This window comes from Salvelinus namaycush, chromosome 27, assembly GCF_016432855.1.
Source record: "Salvelinus namaycush isolate Seneca chromosome 27, SaNama_1.0, whole genome shotgun sequence".
Classification (NCBI taxonomy): domain Eukaryota; kingdom Metazoa; phylum Chordata; class Actinopteri; order Salmoniformes; family Salmonidae; genus Salvelinus; species Salvelinus namaycush.
In genome coordinates, this window is record NC_052333.1 from 25,513,392 (window position 1) to 25,525,995 (window position 12,604).

Consider the following 12,604-nt stretch of genomic DNA (forward strand, 5'->3'; position numbering starts at 1 on the left):
TAACTTAAAGCATTCGTTTTTCACTTTAAGTAATTAGTTACTATTTAAAATAATAACTCGTTACTTTTAAATCTGATTTCCAGTTTTCTTTTTTACCCTCCAAAAATGTAAATCCTTTACTCTAAGTTCAAGCTCTTCCTGTTTCTTCAAGAAAATTGTGGCGGGAAGCCAGCTAGCAAGATGGCAGAGACAACAGCCTTAACATCGTGGAAGTATTCACATTATTTTTAATTGGTAGAAGAAAATGAGAAAAACAACAGGGATAAGCACCTGTCAGCTGCAAAGAACTCAACTTCAAATATCAAGAAGCACCTTCAGGCCAAGCACAGCTCCACAAGACTGGTGGGGGAAAAAACACGCCAGTCGATTGACATTGATGCTGAGTATGACGTTTTTTCTGCTCCAAAACAGCAAAAGTTCGATTTCTGTTCGGTTAAACCTGTCACTCCGAGAACTAAATGAAATTGTATGCTCTTTGATAAGTGTAAGTAATTCCTGTGATCGCATGCCATTTATTTCAGTGCATTATGTTCTGGATATATTTGACAGTTTGCATTCGTAGTCATCAATTTAGTGCGCAGGTTATTTAAATGTTCATGTCGATACTTCAAGTCGGGTTTGTTGTGACTTTGTAGGCTGTATTTAGTGACTTTCATAAAGCTGCCTAAATGTTGTTTTTGATTCAAGGACAATGTTCCTTTGATGCGTTGGATAGCAAGATTTATTTAGTTGTGATGCAACACTTTTCTTTGCATTCATCAGACAGTCGATGGTTTAATGTAGAATTTTGTCAGAACACTTGGACAAAGGCTATTATTTATACATCTTTCTTTATTATCATAATGTGTATACATTTCTCCCACATCACGCATTTTTTTGTGGAACAGTTACATTTCAATAGGCTGCTGAACTACAAAGGCCAAATAATAATGAGATAAAAAAATAAGACTTTGTTTCTTGCAAAATACCCAGTTCAATTTACTGAAAAAAATATAAGGAAATATGTCAGTTCTCGGTCTTGAGCTCTCCCGTGATATCCGATTACATCAGTGCTGCCTACAGTGTGGCGCATTGACAACCCTTTAGGTGTTAAGCGTAACGTTCCACTTTGAATATCCCGCGAGTACTAAGTAGCCAAGCCATTCTAAGGTAGTGTGCACCCTCTACTGGTCATAACAATGACTAACACGCCCAAGGCATTTTAAGAGGGTTATCTGTTTTTGGTAACACAAAAGTAATGTAACGACTAACGAGTTACTTTCCACAGTAAGTAACAGTGTAATGTATCAAATTACTTTTAATGGCAGTATACTGTTGGGAAAGCATTCCTCATGAAGCTGGTTGAGAGAATACCAAGTGTGTGCAAAACTGTCATCCTTGCAAAGGGGTGGCTACTTTGAAGAATCTAAAATATATTTTTAAGATTTGTTTAACACTTTTTTGGTTACTACATGATTCATATATGTTGTTTCAGAGTTTTGATGTCTTCACTATTTTTCTACAATGTACAAAATAGTAACAAATAAAGAAAAACCATCGAATGAGTAGGTGTGTCCAAACTTTTGACTGGTACAAAATATTAATTTAATGAAAAAACAAGTGCCATTGGAGATACATTTATTGAAACTGTATTATCAACTGGTTATATCCTGGAACAAAAAGGTAGTAAACTCAGCAGTGTGGCGTCTGCTTGTAGAAGCCTATGGCTGTAAAAATGTCATAGCCTTGTTTTGTTAATTTAGCTCTTATTTACAGAGCCCCTTAACACAGTCAAGACATCTATTTTATAGTAAAAACATGATGTAATATAATATCTTCTTATGGCTGAGATCCCGTTAACGGGATCGACTTGACAACAGCCAGTGAAAGGGCAGGGCGCCAAATTCAAACAACAGAAATCTCATAATTATAATTCCTCAAACATACAAGTATTTTACACCATTTTAAAGATAAACTTGTTGTAAATCCAGCCACAGTGTCTGATTTCAAAAAGGCTTTACGACGAAAGCACACCAAACGATTATGTTAGGTCAGTACCTAGTCACAGAAAAACACAGCCATTTTTCTAGACAAAGAGAGGAGTCACAAAAAGCAGAAATAGAGATAAAATGAATCACTAACCTTTGATGATCTTCATCAGATGACACTCATAGGACTTCATGTTACACAATACATGTATGTTTTGTTGATAAAGTTCATATTTATATCCAAAAATCTTAGTTTACATTGGCGCGTTATGTTCAGTAATGTTTTGCCTCCAAAACATCCGGTGATTTTGCAGAGAGCCACATCAATTTAGAGAAATACTCATAATAAACATTGATAAAAGATACAATTATTAAACATGGAACTTTAGTAAAACTTCTCCTTAATGCAACCGCTGTGTCAGATTTTTAAAAAACTTTACGGAAAAAGCACACCATGCTATAATCTGAGTACAGCGCTCAGAGCCCAAACAAGCCATACAAATATCCACCATGTTGTGGAGTCAACAGAAGCCAGAAATAGTATTATAAATATTCACTTACCTTTGATGATCTTCACCAGAATGCACTCCCAGGAATCCCAGTTCCACAATAAAATGTTTGTTTTGTTCGATAACGTCCATAATTTATGTCCAAATACCTCCTTTTTGGTCGCTCGTTTAGTACAGTAATCCAAATGCGCAGGCACTAGGTCCAGACAAAGTCAGAAAAGTCCTTTACAGTTCGTAGAAACATGTCAAACGATGTATAGAATCATCCTGTAGGATGTTTTTAACATAAATCTTCAATAATGTTTCAACCGGAGAATTCCTTTGTCTTCAGAAATGCAATGGAACGCAGGTAGCTCTCATGGGAGGTCGCTCTCATGGGAGCGCGCGTGGTCAACTCATGCCAGACACCTGACTCAAAGAGCTCTCCTTCCCTCATTCTTCACAGTAGAAGCATCAAACAAGGTTCTAAAGACTGTTGACATCTAGTGGAAGCCTTGGAAAGTGCAATATGACCCCAAAGACACTGTATATTCGAAAGGCAAACCTACAAACCTCAGATTACTCACTTCCTGGTTGGATTTTTTTCTCAGGTTTTTGCCTGCCATATGAGTTCTGTTATACTCACAGACATCATTCGAACAGTTTTAGAAACTTCAGAGTGTTTTCTATCCAAATCTACTAATAATAAGCATATCTTAGCTTCTGGGACTGAGTAGCAGGCCGTTTACTCTGGGCACCTTATTCATCAAAGCTACTCAATACTGCCCCCAGCCATAAGAAGATAAGGGAATAAAATAGAACAGAAAAGTGTGAAGTGATTTGCATCTTGCTTCTTGAACAGTTATTCTCAAAGAGTGATCATTTGAAACGAGGCTCAATTTGGCAAGTTGAAAGACATTTTTCAAGGTTACAAACCAAAATTGACTGTATCATGGCACCGGAGAAGATGGCTGACGTTTTTGTTCATTTTTTTGTATTGTTTGTAAAAAATGTTTTAACTTATTCTGTACATAATGTTGCTTCTACTGTCTCTTATGACCGAAAATATATTTTGGACATCAGAACAGTGATTACTCACCACGAACTGGCAGAAGCTTTTTTTTCCTTTAACGAGTCTGACGAGCCCGACGTGAAGGACATACTGCTTTCCCGGGAACAGGCCCAAATCCCTGTCATTTGCGTGAAGAGAAGACGGAGAAAAAGAAGACGGAGGTTGGGCTGCCTTCTGAGAATGCGTAGGCGGTCGAATAAACCACCACTGCCTTCCGTTCTACTAGCTAACATGCAATCATTGGGGGGAAAAATCGACGGCCTATGGGGAAGATTAAACTACCAACGGGACGTTAAAAACTGTAATATCTTATGCTTCACGGAGTCGTGGCTGAACGACGACATTATCAACATACAGCTGGCTGGTTATACTCTGTATCGGCAGGAGAGAACAGCGGCGTCTGCTAAGACAAGGGGGGCGGTCTATGTATATTTGTAAACAACAGCTGGTGCACGCTATCTAAGGAAGTCTTAAGGTTTTCCTCACCTGAGTTGGTGTGGTCTACAGCTTATCATGAAATACTCCATCTAAATAGAGATTTTTCATCTGTATTTTTCGTTGCTGTCTACATACCACCACAGACCGATGCTGGCACAAAGACCACACTCAATAAGCTGTATTCTGCCATAAGCAAACAGGAAAACGCTCATCCAGAGGCGGCGCTCCTAGTGGCCGAGGGACTTTAATGCAGGAAACTTAAATCCGTTTTACCAAATTTCTATCAGCATGTTAAATGTGCAACCAGAGGGAAAAAACCTCTAGACCACCTTTACTCCAAACACAGAGACGCGTACAAAGCTCTCCCTCGCCCTCCATTTGGCAAATCTGACCACAATTTTATCCTCCTGATTCCTGCTTACAAGCAAAAATAAAAGCAGGAAGCACCAGTGACTCGGTCAATAAAAAAGTGGTCAGATGAAGCCGATGCTAAGCTACAGGACTGTTTTGCTAGCACAGACTGGAATATGTTCCGGGATTCTTCCGATGGCATTGAGGAGTACACCACATGCTTCATTGGCTTCATCAATAAGTGCATCGATGACGTCGTCCCCACAGTGACCGTAAGTACATACCCCAACCAGAAGCCATGGAATACAGGCAGCATCTGCACTGAGCTAAAGGCTAGAGCTGCGCTTTCAATGAGCGGGACTCTAACCCGGAAGCTTATAAGAAATCCCGCTATGCCCTCCGACGTACCATCAAAGCATCAATACAGGACTAAAATTGAATCGTACTACACCGGCTCCAACGCTCGTCGGATGTGGCAGGGCTTGCAAACTATTACAGACTATAAAGGGAAGCACAGCCGAGAGCTGCCCAGTGACACGAGCCTACCAGACGAGCTAAACTACTTCTATGCTCACTTCGAGGCAAATAACACTGAAACATGCATGAGAGCACCAGCTGTTCCAGACGACTGTGTGATCACTGTCTTCGCAGCCGATGTAAGACCTTTAAACAGGTCAACATTCACAAGGCCGCAGGGCCAGACACGGCCAGGCACGACTCCAACCCAATAATTAAGTTTTCCGATGACACAACAGTGGTAGGCCTTTAAATAGTAAGACCTTTAAACAGGTCAACTTTCACAAGGCCGCAGGGCCAGACAGAATACCAGGACGTGTATTCGCTGACCAACTGGCAAGTGTGTTCACTGACATTTTCAACCTCTCCCTGTCCGAGTCTGTAGTACCAACATGTTTTAAACAGACCACCATAGTGCCTGTGCCCAAGAACACTAAGGTAACCAACCTGCCTAAATGACTACTGACCCATAGCAATCAAGTCTGTAGCCATGAAGTGCTTTGAAAGGCTGGTCATGGCTGAAATCAACACCATCCCAGAAACCCTAGACCCACTCCTATTTGCATACCGCCCCAACAGATAAACAGATGATGCAATCTATATTGCACTCCACACTGCCCTTTCCCACCTGGACAAAAGGAACACCTATGTGAGAATGTTATTCATTGACTAAAGCTCAGCGTTCAACACCATAGTGCCCTCAAAGCTCATCAATAAGCAAAGGACCTTGGGACTAAACACCTCCCTCTGCAACTGGATCCTGGACTTCCTGACGGGCTGCGCCCAGGTGGTAAGGGTAGGTAACAACACATCTGCCACGCTGATCCTCAGCCCCTCAGGGGTGCGTGCTCAGTCCCCTCCTGTGCTCCCTTTTCACTCATGACTGCACGGCCAGGCACGACTCCAACACCATCATTAAATTTGCCGATGACACAACAGTGGTAGGCCTGATCACCGACAACGACGAGACAGCCTATAGGGAGGAGGTCAGAGACCTGGCCGGGTGGTGCCAGAAAAACAACCTATCCCTCAACGTAACCAAGACTAAGGAGATGATTGTGGACACAGGAAAAGGAGGACCAAGCACGCCCCCATTCTCATCGACGGGCTGTAGTGGAGCAGGTTGAGAGCCTCTAGTTCCTTGGTGTCCACATCACCAGCAAACTAGAATGGTCCAAACACTCCAAGACAGTCGTGAAGAGGGCACGACAAAGCCTATTCCCCTCAGGAAACTAAAAAGATTTGACATGGGTCCTGACATCCTCAAAAGGTTCTACAGCTGCAACAGAGCAGCTGACTGGTTGTATCACTGCCTGGCACGGCAATTGCTCGGCCTCCGACCGCAAGGCACTACAGAGGGTAGTGCGTACGGCCGAGTACATCACTGGGGCTAAGCTGCCTGCCATCCAGGACCTCTACACCAGGCGGTGTCAGAGGAAAGCCCTAAAAATTGTCAAAGACCCCAGCCACCCCAGTCATAGACTGTTCTCTCTACTACCGCATGGCAAGCGGTACCGGAGTGCCAAGTCTAGGACAAAAAGGCTTCTCAACAGTTTTTATCCCCAAGCCATCAGACTCCTGAACAGGTAATCAAATGGCTACCCAGACTATCTGCATTGTGTGCCCCCCCCAACCCCTATTTTACGCTGCTGCTACTCTCTGTTTATCATATATGCATAGTCACTTTAACTATACATTCATGTACATACTACCTAAATTGGCCGGACCAACCAGTGCTCTTGCACATTGGCTAACCTGGCAATCTGCATTGTGTCCCACCACCCGCCAACCTCTATTTTACGCTACTGCTACTCTCTGTTCATCATATATGTATAGTCACTTTAACCATATCTACATGTACATACTACCTCAATCAGCCTGACTAACCTGTGTCTGTCTGTAGCCTCGCTACTTTTATAGCCTCGCTACTATATATAGCCTCGCTACTGTTTTTCACTGTCTTTTTCCTGTTGTTTTTATTTTTTTACTTACCTATTGTTCACCTAATAGCGTTTTTGCACTATTGGTTAGAGCCTGTAAGTAAGCCCTGGCGTAGTGGCGCAAACTTTATATGTCACGTGCCGAATACAACAACTGTAGACTTTACCATGAAATGCTTACTTACAGGCCCTTAACCAATAGTGCAGTTCAAGGAGAGTTAAGAAAATATTTACCAAAATTTTTATTTAATAAACTAAAGTACATTTTAAAAAGTAACACAATAAAATAACAATAACGAGGCTATATACAGGGGATACCGGTACCGAGTTAGTGTGCGGGGCTACAGGTTAGTTGAGGTAATCTGTTCATGTAGGTAGGGGTGAAGTGAATATGCATGGGTAATAAACAGCGAGTAGCAGCAGTGTACAAAAGGGGGGTGTCAATGTGAATAGTCCGGTGGCCACTTCATTAATTGTTCAGCAGTCTTATGGCCCTGGGGTAGAAGCTGTTAAAGAGCCGTTTGGTCTTAGACTTGGTGCTCCGGAACCGCTTGCCATGAGGTAGCAGAGAAAACAGTCTATGACATGGGTGACTGGAGTCTCTGACAATTTTATGGGCTTTCCTCCGCCTATTATATAGGTCCTGGATGGCAGGAAGCTTGGCCCCAGTGATGTACTGAGCTGTACACACTACCCTCTGTAGCGCCTTACAGTCAGATGCCGAATAGTTGCCATACCAGGCGGTGATGCAACCGGTCAGGATGCGCTCGATGGTGCAGCTGTAGAACTATAGAGCCAGAAATCTTGCTTGTTTGTAGGTGACCAAATACTTATTTTCCACCATAATTTGCAAATAAATTCATTAAAAATCCTACAATGTGATTTTCTGGATTGTTTTTTCTCATTTTGTCTGTCATAGTTGAAGTGTACCTATGATGAAAATTACAGGCCTCTCTCATCTTTTTAAGTGGGAGAACTTGCACAATTGGTGGCTGACTAAATACTTTTTTGCCCCACTGTATTTGTTTTGTAAATATATGTACCGTGCATTCGGGAAAGTATTCAGACCCCTTGACTTTTTCCACATTTTGTTACGTTACAGCCTTATTCTAAAATAGATTAAATAATTTATTTTAAACACAATACCCAATAATGACAAAGCAAAAGCAGGTTTCTAGAATTTTTTGCAAATTTATAAAAAATAAAAAACAGAAAATACTTAAATTTACATAAGTATTCAGACCCTTTACTCAGTACTTTGTTGAAGCGCCTTTAGCAGCGATTACAGCCTCAAGTCTCCTTGGGTATGACGCTACAAGCTTGGCACACCTGTATTTGGGGCTGTTTATACGATTTTTCTCTGCAGGTCCTCTCAAGTTCTGTCAAGTTGGATGGGGAGCGTTGCTGCACAGCTATTCAAGTCCGGGCCACTCAAGGACATTCAGAGAATTGTCCCGAAGCCACTCCTGCTTTGTCTTGGCTGTGTTCTTAGGGTCATTGTTCTGTTGGAAGGTGAACCGTCAGCTTAGTCTGAGGTCCTGAGCACTCAAGAGCAGGTTTTCATCAAGGATCTCTCTGTACTTCGCTCTGTTCATCTTTCCCTGTCTGGTTCATCCTTGGGAGAAATTTCCAGACACCTGAAGGTACCACGTTCATCTGTAAAAACAATAGTACGCAAGTATAAACATCATAGGACCGTGCAGACGTCATACCGTTCAGGAAGGACACGCGTTCTGTCTCCAAGAGATGAACGTACTTTGGTGCGAAAAGTGCAAATCAATCCCAGAACAACAGCAAAGGACCTTGTGAAGATGCTGGAGGAAAAAGGTACAAAAGTATCTATAGCCACAGTAAAACGAGTCCTATATCGGCATAACCTGAAAGGCCGCTCAGCAAGGAAGAAGCCACTGCTCCAAAACCGCAATAGAAAAGCCAGACTACGGTTTGCAACTGCACATGGGGACAAAGATCGTACTTTTTGGAGAAATGTCCTCTGGTCTGATGAAACAAAAATAAAACTGTTTGGCCATAATGACCATCGTTATGTTTGAAGGAAAAAGGGGGAGGCTTGCAGCCGAAGAACACCATACCAACCGTGAAGCACAGGGGTGGCAGCATCATGTTGTGGTGGTGCTTTGCTGCAAGAGGGACTGGGACTTCACAAAATAGATGGCATCATGAGGTAGGAAAATGATGTGGATATATTGAAGAAACATCTCAAGACATCAGTCAGGAAGTTAAAGCTTGGTCACAAATGGGTCTTCCAAATGGACAATGACCCCAAGCATACTTCCAAATTTGTGGCAATTAAGGACAACAAAGTCAAGGTATTGGAGTGGCCATCACAAAGCCCTGACCTCAATCCTATAGAAAATTTGTGGGTAGAACTGAAAAAGCGTGTGCGAGCAAGGAGGCCTACAAACCTGACTCAGTTACACCAGCTCTGTCAGGAGGAATGGGCCAACATTCACCCAACTTATTGTGGGAAGCTTGTGGAAGGCTATCCGAAACATTTGACCCAAGTTAAACAATTTAAAGGCAATGCTACCAAGTACTAATTGAGTGTATGTAAACTTCTGACCCACTGGGAATGTGATGAAAGAAATAAAAGCTGAAATAAATCATTCTATTATTATTCTGACATTTCACATTCTTAAAATAAAGTGGTGATCCTAACTGACCTAAGACAGGGCATTTTTATTGTTAAAAACTGAGTTTAAGTATATTTGGCTACGTCTGTATATTTATACCCTCTAGAACCGTCATGGGTGTGGAAATATGTGTGTGTGACAGGACAGACTGTTCCTCCTCAGTAATATAGTATGGTACTGTAACAGTACAGTGCATTCGTTAAGTATTCAGACACCTTGACTTTTCCCACATTTTGTTACGTTACAGCCTTACTCTAGAATTTATTAAATTAAAAAAAAAATCTCAGCAATCTTAATCCAATACCCCGTAATGACAAAGCAAAAGCAGGTTTTTAGAAATGTGTATAAATGTACAAATATATATATATATATATATATATATATATATATATATATATATAAAAAAGAAACCTTATTTACATACGTTTTCAGACGCTTTGCAGTGAGACACAAAATTCAGCTCAGGTACATCCTGTTTCCATTGATCATCCTTGAGATGTTTCTTCAACTTGATTGGAGTTCACCTGTGGTAAATTCAATTGATTGGACATGATTTGGAAAGGCACACAGCTGTATAAGGTCCCATAGTTGACAGTGCATGTCATAGCAAAAACCAAGCCATTAGATCTAACGAATTATCAGTGGAGCTCCGAGACAGGATTGCATCAAGGCACAGATCTGGGGAAGGGTACTAAAAAATGTCTGCAGCATTGAAGGTCCCAAGAACACAGTGGCACATCATCATCAAGGCACATCATTCTTAAATGGAAAAAGTTTGGAACGACCAAAACTCTTCCTAGAGGGGCCTTGGTCAGAGAGATGACCAAGAACCCGATGGTCACTCTTACAGAGCTCCAGAAATCCTCTGTGGAGATGGGAGAACCTTCCAGAAGGACAACCATCTCTGCAGCGCTCCACTAATCAGGCCTTTATGATAGGGTGGCCAGATGGAAGCCACTCCTCAGTAAAAGGCAGTGGTGGAAAAAAGTACCCAATTGTCATACTTGAGTAAAAGTAAAGATACTTTAATAGAAAATGACTCAAGTAAAAGTATTTGGTTTTAAATATACTTAAGTATCAAAGTAAATGTAATTGCTAAAATATACTTAAGTATCAAATGTAAAAGTAGGAATCATTTACAATTCCTTATATTAAGCAAAAGAGACAACACAATTGTGTTTTTTTTTTATGTATGGATAGCCAGGGGTACACTCCAACACTCAGACAATTTACAAACAAAGCATTTGTGTTGAGTCAGTCTGCCAGATCAGAGGCATTAGGAATGACCAGGACTCTTCTTTTGATAAGTGTGTGAAATGGACCATTTTCTGTCCTGCGAAGCATTTAAAATGTAACTTTTGGGTGTCAGGGAAAATGTATGGAGTAAAAAGTAAAAAAAATTAGGAATGTAGAGAAGTAAAAGTTATCAAAAATATAAATAGTAAAGTACAGATACACCCAAAAACTACTTAAGAGATGGCCGAGTTTTGATGAATTAGGAAATCAGATTTTACGTGTCCATTTAAATGCTTTGTAAATACACGCCACAAATGGTCTATCAACTTGAAACTGTTTATTCATCAAATACATTACAATAATGAACCATGTTCAGTTTTGCATTGATATCTTAAAAATCTAACTTAACAATGAACTGTTTTGACTATAACGCTAATGCTTAAAATATATCACATAAAATCTTCTCATGGACAAAAATTCAGATTCACTCCAAATTTGGTCCCTGGACTAGTCACAATAGCACAATAGTCCCTCAAGAGAAAATAACGTTGATACATTCAAAGATGGCCACACTATACCAGATGCATATTAGCACATACGCTAAAAATATTCTCACAAACCATAGGACCGTCTTAACTTCTTATGGCTGCAGGGGCAGTATTGAGTAGCTTGGATGAAAGGTGCACAGAGGTGCCCAGAGGAAACGGCCTGCTCCTCAGTCATAGTTGCTAATATTTGCATATTATTATTCGTATTGGATATAAAAAACTCTGAAGTTTCTAAAACTGTTTGAATTATGTCTGTGAGTATAACAGAACTCATATGGCAGGCAAAAACCTGAGAAGTTCCACTTCCTGTTTGGATTTTTTTCTGAGGGTGCTAGATTGAAATTACAGCGAGATATTGATGAGTTTTCACTTCCTACGGCTTCCACTAGATGTCAACAGTCAATATAACTTTGTCTGATGACTCTAATGTGAAGGGGGGCCGAAGGAGACAGGAATTAGTCACCACTGCCACGAGCTGACCATGCTTTGACCACGCGCGTTCACGTGATAGGCATCTCCGTTCCATCGCTCAACTGAAGTCAATCTAATTCTCCGGTTGGAACGTTATTCAAGATGTATGTTTACAACATTCTAAAGATTGATTCAGTACATCGTTTGACATGTTTCTACTGACTTATGGAACTTTTGGACATTTCGTCACGTTATAGTGGACGCGCTTTGTGACTTTGGAATTGTTTACCAAACGCGCTAACCAAAGTAGCTAATTGGACATAAATAACGCACATTAGCGAACAAATCAAGCATTTATTGTGGACCTGGGATTCCTAGGACTGCATTCTGATGAAGTTCAAAGGTAAGGAAACATTTATCATGTATTTTCTGGTTTCTGTTGACCCCAACATGGCGGCTAATTTGGCTATTGTTCTGAGCTCCGTCTCAGATTATTGCATGATTTGCTTTTTTCCGTAAAGTTTTTTAAAAATCTGACACAGCGGTTGCATTAAGGAGAGGTATATCTATAATTCCATGTGTATAACTTGTATTACCATCTACATTTATGATGAGTATTTCTGTTGAAACGATGTGGCTATGCAAAATCACTTGATGTTTTTGGAACTAGTGAATGTAACGCGCCAATGTAAACTCAGATTTTATATAAATATGAACTTTATCAAACAAAACATGCATGTATTGTGTAACATGAAGTCCTATGAGTGTCATCTGATGAAGATAATCAAAGGTTAGTGATTAATTTTCTCTTTCTGCTTTTTCTGACAGCCATTTTTCCAGCCGAAGATAGCAGTGCTTATTGTGGTTTGGTGGTGACCTAACAATCGTTTGTAGTGCTTTCGCTGAAAAGCATAAAAAGCGTAACAAGATTACCTTTAAAATGATATAAGACACATGTATGTTTGAGAAATTTTAATTATGAGATT